This window comes from Stegodyphus dumicola, chromosome 3, assembly GCF_044657685.1.
Source record: "Stegodyphus dumicola isolate Sdum_Otavi_A_Nest chromosome 3, ASM4465768v1".
Classification (NCBI taxonomy): Eukaryota; Metazoa; Arthropoda; class Arachnida; order Araneae; family Eresidae; genus Stegodyphus; species Stegodyphus dumicola.
This window is the reverse complement of record NC_140770.1, coordinates 225,632,767-225,646,346: the sequence shown is the minus strand read 5'-3', so window position 1 is coordinate 225,646,346 and position 13,580 is coordinate 225,632,767. Positions and strand designations below refer to the sequence as shown.

The 13,580-nt window shown below is 32.7% G+C and overlaps 1 protein-coding gene across 5 annotated transcripts in view; it reads left to right on the top strand.

Moving 5' to 3' along the window:
* Nucleotides 1-13,580, top strand: part of Eaf6 (chromatin modification-related protein EAF6/MEAF6) — a 68,088-nt gene that overhangs the window by 19,679 nt on the left and 34,829 nt on the right. For 3 of the 5 annotated variants that reach the window (XM_085813865.1, XM_085813863.1, XM_085813867.1), the window contains exon 2: nucleotides 11,552-11,606. The gene's annotated coding sequence lies outside the window, so the exon portion shown is untranslated. Of the gene's footprint in view, nucleotides 1-10,162; nucleotides 10,201-11,551; nucleotides 11,607-13,580 lie in introns of those variants that run through there. The other 2 variants (XM_085813866.1, XM_085813864.1) reach the window with 1 other exon arrangement.

Sequence of the window (13,580 nt, the reverse complement as noted above, 5' to 3'; positions counted from 1 at the left end):
TGCGTCAATGCTTAATGCGGTCACGCATGCGCGTAATACCTTTACGCATGCGCATAAGCGTGTGCGCTTGCACATAATACGTTTACGCATGTGCGCTTAATGTATAACGGACGGTATAAGCTAAGCTAAAATTATCTAATTATCTATATCAGTTAATGTTACAGATTGCGCTGTTCTTTAATCTTCGAATTGGATTCGGCTTATTATTTTTTGCAGACATCGCGGCGTGCAATGAACTGGAAGTTGATTTGTCAGCACTATCCTTATCTTCAGGGCAGATGTTTTTATCTTATTCGGCTTATAATTCCTTACTAAATGTAGTATTTCATCTCGATATACTCCGTCTTTGATATGATTTAAATCAAATTTCTTGTCATTGTAAATATCACGAATACACATCAAATAGTTTTCTGGTTGCAATTTTCTAATTTCGACTATGCGTTATGTATGCTTTACGCATGCGCACGTTGAAAGAAATGTTTAATAAAGTAAACAAATAAATATTAAGCTTTTTTTGTAAATTTTAATACCCTAGATTTAGATCATAATTGCTCTTTATTTCATAAATTACAGTTTCATATTTTTAATTTTATAATTTCTGCATGCCATCTTACCAGATTTAAATTGATCATGTATAATCCGGAATCGAAGTCCCGACGAGTCCGGATTAAAGACTTTTGACTGTATATATATATAATTGAAATAGAAATGTAAAGCTAACTAGTAATGAGATGTAAGACCTATTTGGTCTCAAAAATTTTTTTGTGCATAATGCTGCAAAAAGATATGAAATAATAGTAGGTAGAAACATTGCAGCGATCTTGCTAAAAAGTTACCAGGAGCTGTAGCTCCACGAAATAGTTCAACGCTGTATTACTAAAATATGAACTAAGAAGAATTTTTTAAAAAAACTTATCTGAAAAAACTGGAAAAAAACTGTAAACACGCGAAAAAAAGCCGTTAAAATTAATGTTGGAAGACATGCGAATGCACGAAAAAATATTTGACTGTTGTGATATGTGAAAAGTTAATACACATTGTGGTGTTGCGTGGCCTCAACTTGCCCGCAACAATAGTAGTGACTGCTATGAACTGGAAAGTACACAAACTCTTAAGAAGGGTTTAACTCCCTTTTTATTCCACTTTAGAAGTTACAGATGCGTTCACTTGACGCTCACAAACTACGCCGACCCGGCGGTTAAATAAAAATAAGAAAGTACAACTAAAAATGAATAAAAACAAGTCACTACCTACGAGACTTTCTAAACGTAACTAACTTAACCGCGTTCTAAGATACAGCTGAGATTTCAGCAAACTTTCTGAATAAAAAGTTGAAAGATTCAACTAACTGCCGAAGTAAGCACACAGGCCGAAACGCGCGGTTTTTAAATTTCTACCTAGCAACCTTTACGCTCGTGAATCAAGAAAGCACACCTACAAACTCGTTACCTTTCTATTTAACTCAAAATACTTCTGCTAAAAATTTGAATACTTTGCACGTTCTACTAAAATTTACATACTCTGGCATTGACAATTCCAGGGGAAAGTAAAGGCTTGACAGGAAAGATAGCTTAAACTTAAAATAAATGTTAGTTAAAATAAATATAAACCTTACAACATAAAAAATAGATTGATGAAAAAAATATGTGAAAAGTTAATACACATAAAAAATAGATTGACGGAAAAAAATATACCAAAACATAAAATACAAAAATTATAATGAAAACATAAATTGCTAAAATACAAAAATACAATAATTACAAAACGGAAAATGGTAAATTAACCCACTCGTACCCTCTGCCAGGCTTTTCAAGGGAAGAATGACTGAATGTACAAACTAGGCCAAATACCATTACGCGTTTTGCTGAAACAGGCCATTGAAGCTCTTGTTTGATGTGCAAAAAAATTTTTTATAAAACATGAATAGTCCCGAATAAATCTTTTTTGGAGCTTCACTGCTCTGTTCCTTTTTCCTGACGCGTCCGCTGAAAAACACATTAGGGTGTTAAGAATGTAATTGCAACTCCGAGCAATGCAAAATTAAAATCAAAATAAAATAACGGTCTGCTATTTATTTTATTTTGATTACAACATACGGGCTGGTGCTGCACAGCTTAAAGAAGATGGAACTTTTAAAAAGAGAATGGTGTTGTAGTCAAATTAATATGCAATTAAATTTGCAAGAAAACGAACGTCGTTGGGTCTTATTAGGACAAAAAAAAACAAAAAAACAAAAAAAGGAAAAAAGAAACGAAAAAACTGACCTGTAAGGTCCCGTCATTAGCATCGCGAAAAAATTGAAAAGGGTGCAAATGCCCTCTATGTACTACCAACCTTCCTTCTCGTCGTGTGACGTAGGAGGGAGTAACAATTAAAACTGCATAGGCCTATGGGCTGAGATTGTAGTTTTGGCGGGAAGTCCTGTTCCCCTCTTTTATTATGGAGGGTGTGACAGACGTGAAAAGACACGGAAAGAACTCAAAATGGCGTCAGTCATGTTGTTAGAAGAACAAAACTGCTACAAATAAGTGAAAATGGCTAATTCAGCTAAAATTACTTATTTTTGGCCACAAAAGAAAGAGTAAATTGGAAAAAAGTCATTTGTTAATAAAAGTCTTCATTCATCAAGCTACTATGAAAAATGAAAAGGCCTGATTTGTTAATAATAGTAGAATTTGGTCATCTAAGTAATTTAAAACTATTAAAACAATTAAATTTTTTTTGCGCATCAAACAAGAGCTTCAATGGTCTGTTTCGGCGAAACGCATAATGGTATTTGGCCTAGTTCGTACATTCAGTCATTTTTCCCTTGAAAAGCCTGGCAGAGGGTACGAGTGGGTTAATTTACCATTTTCCGCTTTGTAATTATTGTGTTTTTGTATTTTAGCAATTTATGTTTTCATTATAATTTTTGCATTTTATGTTTTGGTATATTTTTTTTCCTGTCAATTTATTTTTTATGTGTATTAACTTTTCATGTATTTTTTCCGTCAATCTATTTTTTATGTGTATTAACTCTTCATATATTTTTTCCGTCAATCTATTTTTTATGTGTATTAACTTTTCATGTATTTTTTCCGTCAATCTATTTTTTATGTGTATTAACTCTTCATATATTTTTTCCGTCAATCTATTTTTTATGTGTATTAACTTTTCATATATTTTTTCCGTCAATCTATTTTTTATGTGTATTAACTTTTCACATATCACAACGGTCAGATATTTTTTCGTGCATTCACATGTCTTCCAACATTAATTTTAACGTTTTTTTTTTTGCGTATTTACAGTTTTTTTCTAGTTTTTCCAGATAAGTTTTTTTAAAAAATTCTTAGTTCATATTTTAGTAATACAGTGTTGAACTATTTCGTGGAGCTACACCTCCTGGTAACTTTTTAGCAAGATCGCTGCAATGTTTCTACCTACTATTATTTTATATATATACATAAACAGGATTGCCACGTTAGGGAATTTGAAAATTGATAAGTAGAAATGCTTAAGTGCTTACTTTGATAGCATTTTAATTAGGAAAAACTCATTATAGTTGATTGTGTGTAGGGGTGTTTGTGCTCCGGGGAAACCCCGGAATTCCGGGGGTTTTGAACTTCGATTCCCGGAAATTCCGGGGATCGTCGTTCAAAAGGAAGTAGGAATAATAATGAATTATTTATTTTGATCAGGGTAATTTTGTTTGCTTTGAAAGCAGAAAACGCAAGGTCATGTGTGGTGAAAACTTTTCCTTTCTTTCTCCAAAGGCAGTGATAATGCCTGAAAAGGGGGAAAAAACTTCTTTTTTGTTCTTTCCTTATTGCGAGTTATGACTCATTCCCCCGGTTCTCGGACATTCTCTTCTGGATAGGCAAGTAGGTGCGGCAGAAAAAAAAGGGAGATACTTCGTTCGACCAGATGTGCGATCAGGTGACTCTGGGTTCAAAGATCTTATCTCTCCTGGCGTGGCGCCAATAAGTAGTGAAGGGGGATTTTTCGCAGTATTAGCTATTTGTCATTGATCGCTTCTCAACTATTTTTCTCCGCTGTGTAAAATTTTCGCTTCATTTATTGATGCAAGTGTAAATTTTTCGTTTCGTTTATTGAAATATTTTTTTATTAATGTACGCAAGAGAATTTCACTATGAAATTTCTCGATATAAATAGTGATATTATACAATTAGAAGAAGGTGTCCGGAATGCATTTAGGTAGAATTGGATTGAACGGAGAGATGGTAATGGGGATACCATCGGCACATGGTGCAAGAAAATAAATGTTGCTGGACAAGCATATTATGTTTTTCGTAACTCACTGCTGAAGTATGGTGGGGAAGGATTCAAGATTATCATTCTAAAACTGTGACGCACATAAAATATTCAAAGTGCATTAGACATTCAATGACTTTAAGTAATTATGCTAATTCAAAAAATACTAATGTCTTACTAGAGACTGATGCTCGGCCATTGGATGTAGTGAAAAGAAAAGCACGCGAAGATGTATTAATAACTTCGTTAATCGCCGAGAATTCTCTTACTTTCAATGTAGCTCCCAATTTTATTGAACTCTGCAAACAGTTGAGCTGCGATCAGATGGCACTAAACTCGTTGGAAATGTCCAGGACTACTGCATGTTATAAGATGAAATATGGGCTTGCAAAAACTATTAAGGAAAATATCATTAAAACTTTAAAGGAGACTTCATTTTCTCTAAATTTGGATGAAAGTACTAGCAATGCTCAAGAAAGTATACTGGCAATATTGGTGCAGTTTTATGACGACAATCAAAACGAAGTTGTAGTTCATCATTTTGCATCTCTAAAGATGGAATCTTGCAATTCAGAAGCTGTTTTTAAAGCAGTTGTTAATACTATTGAAGATAATAATATTCCATGGGCAAACTTAATTAGTGTATTAATGCACTCGTGTAACACAATGCGTGGAAAAAAAAGGGTGTTGAAACCAGACTACGATCAAACAAAGCACCTCACTTATTAGATATTGATGGTGACACATGTCACACAGCTAATAACTGTGCAAAAAAATTTGCTTAATGTTTTGATAGATACTTAGAAGATTTGTTTGATGACATCTATTTTGATATGAAAAGCTGCAGTAAAAGAGAAAATTTATTCAAAATCTGTGAATCCCTTGCCATTAAAAAACTTAAGCCCTTGAAGAGACCAGACCATAGGGTGTACATTTTATGTGTTTTAGAAAGAATCAAAGATCTGTGGGATGCTCTTATTGCATTTTATTTTCACTACTTGGATAAAACTGATAAAGGGGATTATTTATGTTGAAACTGTATACAATAAAAGAAATATTTCTGCAGCTCAGAAAAAATTGTTGAAGCGGTGTATTCTTGCTTGCATTCCCAACAACTCACAAAGGATGCTTTAGCTCGGAAAAAAAGAATACTAAATGGGTTATTTGTTATTCAAAACAAAACTTTATTGCATATGACCATTATATTCAGCAGTATTACCAGAGTTCAACACATATATTTAATTATTTGAAACAAAAAAAACCAATGCTTCATTTAATACATTCCAGTATTTATAAATTGATGGCAAAATTTGTCTTTTTTTATGAAGCCAGAAAATATAGAGTGCACATCTTATAATGATTTATTAAAGGTTGATGTCACAAATCCAGAATTCCATCTACCTAGCAAAGTAATATTTACTGGTGCAGAAGCTTCCACTCTCCTGAAGAAATTATCAAAAAATCATCCAATAGCAAAAGAATTCCAAATTTCTCTGATGAAAGCTTATACTAATACAGCACAGCATATGAAACAGAAATTACCCCTTAAAAATTCATATCTAATTAGTTTTACAGCATTAGATCCAGAGCTAAGAGGTAAAACCAGTACAATATTAGCTTTTGAAAAATTATCATCTTTGATGTCCCATATTTTTAGTGATAATGAAGTCAAAAGTAGAAGCTGAAATAAGGTTATACCAGAGTGATATTGATATCACCAAAGAAATGCTCTACACATCTGATGAAAGTGGAAATCAAGTCAAGTGTACAATTGATAAATATTGGTCTAAAGTTTTTAATTTAAAAGATGATTTCACAAATGATTATAAGTATCCTACATTGGCTAAATTGGTCAAAGCCTGCCTTAGCTGCTTCCATGGCCCATTAGTGGAAAGTGCATTCAACTTAATGGATACACTTGTCACTGACTATAGAACCTCTCTTAAGATTGATTCCTTAGATGCAGTGCAGACTATTAAATATGATTTAATGGCTTCTAAAGAAACCTCATGTAAAAAATATGGCTCAAAAAATCCAATGACCGATCCAATTCACAAAGATCTCTTACTGAATATGAACAGAAGTTGGAAAACATATCAAGAGGACTTAAAAACATGTATTTCAGATGAGTCACCTATAAAAGTCTCTGAAAAACATTAGCAGAAAAGCAAACTGCTTCTACCTCTGCATGTGCAGTTCTCGAGGAAATTTCTTCAACTGTAAATGAGGAAAATAAAAGTCAACCTTCCTGAATTAGGAAGTTCACCACAAAAGAAAGACAAGCCCACAAACATCAGAAAATGAAAAAAAGCAGCAGAAATTAGATAATTTTTTTTTAAAGAATTAATTCAGGCAATTTAAAATATTTACATAAAATGTAGTAGTTTATATGTTTGAAAATTTATGGTTATTAATTTTGCAAAAAAAAAAGTAATTTATTGAACTTTTATAATTAGGTCATTCAATACTTCATAATTGTAATTTTTCATTTCTCTCCCCCCCCTTCTCGAAACTCCAAAATGTCGGTAGTATGTCTGTAAAAGTTTCAGGGGATTTTTTGGGGTCCCACAAACACCCCTGTTGTCTGCAATTGTACAAAATTTTGTTTATGAATTGTTCATATTCATAATGTTTCTGGAATTATTTGATTATTTGACGCTGTATCCCTGATTATAATATGTATAATTCATCAATCATCTGAGCATTTGTAGGGAAAAAAAATGTTTAAATTTACTTTCTCTATTCCTATACTTGAGAGGAATGGCCTGTTTTATTTTTTTTTTCAAGCTGGCATATCTGCCAACTTTTACGAATTTTTCGTAATTTTTAAGAAAATGAGTTTGTTTTTACGATTTTACGATTGTAATCCATTTTTTACGATTTTTTTTCCTTTTTCAAGTGTTTTTAGTGATTTTTGTCGAAATTTTAGAATTTTTCGCCAATTGCATCGTGTTTTACCGCCAACTGCCGACTACTTCGAATCCAGTAACCTGCGGTTTCTCCCAACTCGCCGCTTAACCGGCCAATCCAATGCGCTGAACTTGTTTCTCCCACTCTTTTCTTTGTGGGTGCCAGATTATTTTTTTCGGGTTCGCTTCAGCAGCAAGGGACTCAGCGAGCGTGGATTTTGTCGCATTCTGTTTTTTATTTTATTTATTATTATTTTTTTTGTTTGCACGTGCTACGAACTTTCTTAATACGTCGTTGTTACGAAATGAGTTAAAAAAAAAACCGTATCCTCAATATTTTCGGCCTGCCTACAAAGCCGAATTTCCAACAATTAAAGAATCCTTCAAAGGAAATAACTATGCATTTTGCAACGTGTGCGTGTGTGACTTCATAATAAGTCACGGTGGAAGAAGCGACATTGTGAAGCATGTTAAGTCTAAAAAGCATGAAGTTAATGCTTCGGCTTCGACAACGTCAAAGAAAGTAGATGATTTTTTTTCAAATTCGGCTACAAATTCGGATGCTGATGTCATCGATGGCAGCAACGACAGCGATTGGAAGCTTTACCCCATCGTTGTCACATGTTTCTGTGATGTTTTTAACGAAATGAAAACTCATCTTTTGCATCTTCCATTTTAAATACGGGGGAAAATATTGCCTCCTTGGTAATTAATGAGTTGAAACAACTTAACATCCCAATATCAAACTACTAGCAAGAGCATGAGACTAGCAAGAGTTTTATGTGCTATTCTCATAATTCCACACAGTAATGCTGAGTGCGAGAGAGTCTTCAGTGTTGTGAAGAAAACAAAACTATGTTTCGTTCTTCAATTTCACCAAAAACTCTAGAAAACATTTTAATTCCTAAATGTTATGAGGAAACTAATTGTTATGATAGGAAATTTTCCAAAGAATTTTTGCTAAAAAAATGCACTCTAAATTCATTTCAATAATTTTTTTGTGTAACATTAAGTTCTTGTTTTATGTTTCCTAATAAATTTTTTAGTTACTACTTAATTGAGATTTACTAATGTAAGTACAATTTTCTTTTTTCTATTTGTATAAATTGTTATTTTTTTAATATCAAAGCATGATATTAATTCTTCGTGTTCTTCTGAATTTTTGGGAGAAACTTCTGAATTTTTATCTTTAGAGGTTGGCAGGTTTGAGCTGGTAATCTAGAGTTTGTGTAGATCATTCTGGACATCGATTGATCGTCTGACTTTGTACTCTAAATGTTTTCAGAACTTAAATGCATTGGTAACAAATGATGTTGCTAATTTTATTTAAATAAATTAAATTTATAAATTGTGGAAAAATACTGTTTTATGTTAAACTTCTGTAAGCTTAACTATTTTAAATGCGAAACTTTTGGTCCTATTTTTTCCTGAAGATATAGCTGTTAATTACAAGGTAACTAAAACAGTTCTTACTGTTTCTGATACAACATTGGAAAGGTGAACCCCAGCATAAAAATAGTCACCAAACTTGGCGATGAAGTGGTTAGGATGCGAGTCCAGACATTGACCAAAAGCGCGCTGAATTGCTACTGCAAACGTAACTTGCACAGCGACTGATTGAAATGGACGCGTCAAAGGTGCTCGTTCGGAGTTGTTTGCTGTGTGATTTTTAAAGTAGTCCTGTCAGCAGCAGAATAAAGTCAAAGAATTTGCCAGGCCTTTGGGGATGATGCCATTAACAAATGAACTGCTAGGCAATGGTTTTAGAAGTTCAGGTCAGTTAGTGATGCGCCATGCAGCGGCCCTAAGAGCAGCCATATAGAGCAACAGTAGCCAAACATGGGATGAGCTTGCTGCACGCTTCCAGGTATCTGATGAACTGATCAGACTCCATTTGCACCGCATAGGGAAAGGCATACAAGCTGAGCAAGTGGGTACGACTTTGAAACCTCTATATTACTTTGCCACTTGAAGAAATTTATAATAGTTTACTTGCTCTTCCTGAATTATTTCCCTAAATTTCTACACTATTAAATGCTGAAAAATGGCAACTTTTTCTTTCAAGCATACTTTTCAATAATTATATTCAATTCAATAACAATATATTTAAACAAATACAGGGAATTCCTATGGGAGGCAATTTTTCAAGTGCTGTCTGTGAATTATTCCTTTTTACAAAATTGACTTTTATACGTTCACTAAAAAATGAAGATAATAAATTTTACCAACACATCTTTTGATATATTGATGATGTAATAGCCTTTGGCCTGCTAAGAAGGCGGGAGAAATACCTTATAAATTAAGACACAATAACACGCCGAATAAATACTAATTCAGAAGTCAAACAACAAAAATCAGCGTTATATACACAAAATTTTGTGAATATAACGCTGATTTTTGTTGTTTGACTTCTGAATTAGTACCTTATAAATGTTCAAAAATATTTCATTTTCCGTATTTAAGTTTCCTACATTCATTAAAAATTTTATTAGATTTTCTGTAAAATTTTGTAATTGGAACTGGTATTTTGCTTGGAATCTAAGGAACAAATCTTTGGCATTCCTGATTTTCTTCGGAATGCGCAGTTTTAAAATACTGTATAATAAAATATATTGCAAATAATGAGAGCATATTTTGTTATTTGATTTTAACTTGAAATCTGAATGTATAAGATTTTTATGTTGTGAACAGATTTTTAAAGTTCGATTTAATTTTTTAAAAATTTAATGTTGAAAACTTTTCGTACATATCTTTCGCACATTTGATGATTGATAACTTATTATCGAGAATAAAATGTTGACAATAAAAAATATTACTATAAAAAAGCTATAATATTTCTATTAAACATAATATTTCTATTAAAACTTAAATTCCATTAAAGCTTGCTTTTTCCCAAGTCATTCAATCCAGTACACTTCTATCGCAATGACTTACTTGGGAAAAAGCAAGCTTGGGAGCTTTACTACTTTTATTATTGACAGACTTTTAATTTAATTTCACAGAAGCAGTAATGAACGCAAGACCAACAATAAGAAGGAAGGTAGGGAAATCTGTTTTATTTTTTTCTTTAACAAATTTTATGAAAAATAACTCAGGAAGACTAAATCTCAAATTGCATAAGTATGTTATTCTACCCCACTCACTGTCCGATGCAAACAAGCAACAGCATGTTGCTACCTGTTTGTATTGCTTACTCGGTGCCGCAGTGCATCCCTATTTGATAGAGTACTCACCAGCAATGAAAAGCGAGTCCAGCAGGACATGCCCAGGCGTTCCAGACATGGGTCATCACCACGGGACCCTGTGATTCGTGATGCGGTCTTTTCTCCGCCCACGCAAGATTATGCTCTGTATCTGGTGGATTAGTCGCCAAGTGGTGCACTCCACCTCTATGACAATGCGAGGCTGCATGTGGCTCGGAAGGCCAGAGATGCTATCCAGCAACTGGGCTGGGAGACACTACCCCATCCACCATACTCCCCAGACTTCGCACCAACAGACTACCATTTTTTCCATTTCCTGGGCAAGCATCTTTGTGGGAAATCCTTCAAGACATCGAAAAGGCCCTTGCATACTTCTTTGCATCCAAGACTCCTGAGTTTTACTGCGATGGCATTGCACAGTTAGCCACTCATTGACAAAAGGCACTGGATGCTGATGGTGACTTTGAGGATTAGTGATAATAATGATTTAAGACCTTTTTCTTTCTGACTGTCCAAAATGGCAAGAATGTTTTGGTTACTTTGTAGTTAGCCTCTCACTGAAAAATCCTTATTTAAATATAAATTACTGTAATGTAGTAGTCGTAGTATAAATATTTTAAGTTATTTATTTATTTATTTATTTATTTATTTATTTATTTTTTTTTTTTTGTCCTGCAATCATTTTGTGCCTGGCTAGTATAAAATTACTGATTTAAAGAATGATAATTGTGATGTGTTATCGAGGTAAAGAATGATTGTGCTGTAGGGCATTTTTCTTTTACCTCGTACAGCAATTGCTAGGCATAAATCCTCAGTTTACTTTTCGTATTCTGGGTTTGCAGTCTAGCTATAAGAAGTAATTTTCTGCATTTTTTAATTTGAACCATGTTCAGATTAATTTCAAATATTCATCTTGATGACTGCACTAAGCTATAAAATGTATGAAAACACCTTGCTAAGATAATAACAAATAAGAATAATGCTAATTAATAACAAATAAAATGCTTTAATGCTAAATAAGAGTTTTACCTGATAACAGAGAAATGTTTCATTTATTTAATTTATGTTGGGCAATTAAAATTTAAAATAAGTCCCTTTTTTAGTAGCCCTATGATTTTATTTTCAGTCACATAAAACATAATTTGTTGTGAAATCCTAATTTATAATTTTTTTATTTCTGTGTTATAGTGATATCAGCAATTGGCAAGAAACGCTATTGAACTATGCATAAGCAATCCATTCAGTGAGTACAGTATGCATTTTATTTAATATAATGTGACGTAAAAAACAATTTATGTAAAATAAATAACAAGAAACATACCACAAATTCATTTTAAACAAGACACATTCTAGTAGCCATGATACAACATTTGTTAATATAAATGCATTATCATGGCTGATTTGATGGCTGAATTTTAAGTCTGGTAGCTTAGTACCAGGATGAAAGTACACACAACTGAAAGTTTGTCTTTATATGCATGTTATTTTGCTTTAAAACTGATACATCAGATATATTTTCATGCTTAATTTTGCAACTAATATGTTATTTTGCTTTAAAAACTGATACATCAGATATATTTTCAGGTTGAATTTTGTAACTAATAAGTACTTAATGGTTAAATAGTTATTCTTTTAATTTGGTTGATGCTTTTGTTTAAAAAACAACAAGACACATTCTAGTAGCCATGATACAACATTTGTTAATATAAATGCATCATGGCTGATTTGATGGCTGAATTTTAAGTGTGGTAGCTTAGTACCAGGATGAAAGTACACACAACTGAAAGTTTGTCTTTATATGTATGTTATTTTGCTTTAAAAACTGATACATCAGATATATTTTCATGTTGAATTTTGTAACTAATAAGTACTTAATGGTTAAATAGTTATTCTTTTAATTAGATTGATGCTTTTGTTTAAAAAACGCCACTTTTTATGTCTGCTTTCATTTAGTAAATACTTTTTAATAACGTGGAGAAAAAATTTAAAATTGACATTGAGGGATTTTGGATAGCTTTTATATTGCGATGTCTCAAACCTCATACATAACTAGCATTCAATTTTATAGTCACTTGCTTGAGAAGATGACTTTTATGTTAGTGCCATAGTTTGATTAAATACATTTACTCAAAAGTTGAAATGGTGTTTCTTTAAAGAAAACTTATGCTGTTTTAATGTTAATTGCAATATACATGTTTCAGTTTGTTTTATATATTATTGATTTATATTTGGATCCACATAATCGAACTCTATTTTTGGTTTGATGCAAAATAATTTTCCTTATGTAGAAAATAACTACAAAAGATTTTGGTACAACTCTGATATACGCCGTAATTTCACCAAATGTGGTGATATGTGTTCTGCGCTGGTTTTTGGCGCGATTGCGTGTTGCATGGCAACCCTGTTGACGTTGAAAAATCTTTCGCTGGAGTTCGTTGGTTCACGTCATGCTCTGTGTCTGAGAAGCTAAAATGGTGAAAGTTGTTGAATTGAAGTTCGGCAAAAGGAAATATCATCGTGGCAATCCTGTTGAGGGGCAGTGGGTATTTGGAGGTGTGGAAAGAGGTTCTGGGAGATTATTTTTAGTGGCTTGGCTGTGCATGATAGAAGTAGGGATTTGTGATTGTTATTTTATTTATTTGTGAACCATAGTAAGAATTTTCTGGATAGTGTGTCTGGCTGTCATATAAATACGATAGTGATTACGTGGCGGCATGTTAAAGGCGATATAAAATTGGTATTTCTGCTGTTCGAAAAAGCATTGATTCATGGTAAGTGCATTTTATTTTATTCTTGTTCTTATTTTGTAGAATGTTATGTTCATTGTTTTTTAGTATGAATTTTTGTCGTTATTGTTTGAAATTTATTTTAGTTATTTTGTTGATTAGTGCGTACCGTCTAAATTGTGCAATTCATAGATGTTTTTTAAAGTTGAAACCAGAATGCTGATACATGGTATTCTTTGAAATTTATTGTTATGTTAATTTATTAAAGTGAGGTGTACGTAGTTCGTAGATTCGTTTGTTGCCTAAATTGTGCAATTCGTAGGTGTTTTTTTGAGACAGGACGCTGTGTACATGGTATTCTTTGAAATTTATTGTTATGTTAATTTATTAAAGTGAGGAGTTTGTAGATTCGTTTGTTGCCTAAATTGTGCAATTCGTAGATGTTTTTTTAAGTTTAAACAGGGTGCTGTATACATGGTATTCTTTGAAAT